Genomic DNA, 587 nt, shown 5'->3' with positions numbered 1-587 from the left:
TATGGTGCTTTCAAGACAACTCGGAACTTGGAAAAAAACAAGGTTGAATCATGACTTCAGTGAGCTTCAGGTCGGAGCTCTAGAAAGAGGCCCAAATTCCCAAGTTGGAATTCCATATTGGATGACCGTTCAAAATGTATTTTCTCAGTCGGAGCTTGTTTTTTTCAGAGTTCCCAGTTGTCTTGAACTCACTGAAGTCTGAGATTTCCCAGTTCAGAGTTTCCAGTTGTTTTGAATGCGGCAGAAGTCATGCTGGATTGACAGCATGGCCAATGTATTCAACCTTTTTTGGCCCATGGTGTTGCATGTGAATGTTTATCCTTTTAAGCTTGGAAAAGAGAGCCTTAAACCCAGACTTGGACCACGCACCCTCTCCACTTAATAGCAAGCTAGTGGTTACTTTGCAATGCTTGCAGTTAGCCACTGATTCCTTCCAAACCACTCATTGTTGAATTTGTGATTTCCAACTTGTTGTGTAATGTTTATGTCCAATGGCCGATGAGCACCAATACGTTTTATCTATAATTTATCTTCATATGACAAGGATTGAAAAGGATTTGCCAGTAGATTGTCGACTTGATTCATGA

Source organism: Coregonus clupeaformis, chromosome 31 (assembly GCF_020615455.1).
Source record: "Coregonus clupeaformis isolate EN_2021a chromosome 31, ASM2061545v1, whole genome shotgun sequence".
NCBI lineage: Eukaryota > Metazoa > Chordata > Actinopteri > Salmoniformes > Salmonidae > Coregonus > Coregonus clupeaformis.
This window is presented reverse-complemented; position numbering follows the sequence as displayed.